Source organism: Physeter macrocephalus, chromosome 8, assembly GCF_002837175.3.
Source record: "Physeter macrocephalus isolate SW-GA chromosome 8, ASM283717v5, whole genome shotgun sequence".
In the NCBI taxonomy this organism is placed as follows: Eukaryota; Metazoa; Chordata; class Mammalia; order Artiodactyla; family Physeteridae; genus Physeter; species Physeter macrocephalus.
In genome coordinates this window covers 151,210,147-151,210,448 of record NC_041221.1, presented here as the reverse complement: position 1 = coordinate 151,210,448, position 302 = coordinate 151,210,147, and positions in this window count along the sequence as shown.

Below are 302 nucleotides of genomic sequence, written 5' to 3'. Positions count from 1 at the left end.
CCATCTGATGCCCTCTTTCTGCCCAGACACCAGATACCCAATACTCCAGTGGTAAGACCAGAATTGTTCACCCCAGTCCATTATGCTCCCTTCAAGGAGAGAGGTGGCAGTGTACTCTATGAGTAAAACCTCATAAAGCTGCTTCTCAGAATATCCGGCCTCTAATGTGAGCAGCTGTTCCATCATCCTCTAAGGCAGGAAGCTGTGGCTGACAGCATCACAGAGGCAGAGCTTACTCTTTTTTTTTTTTTTTTTTTTTTTGTGTGTGGTACGCGGGCCTCCCTCTGCTGTGGCCTCTCCCG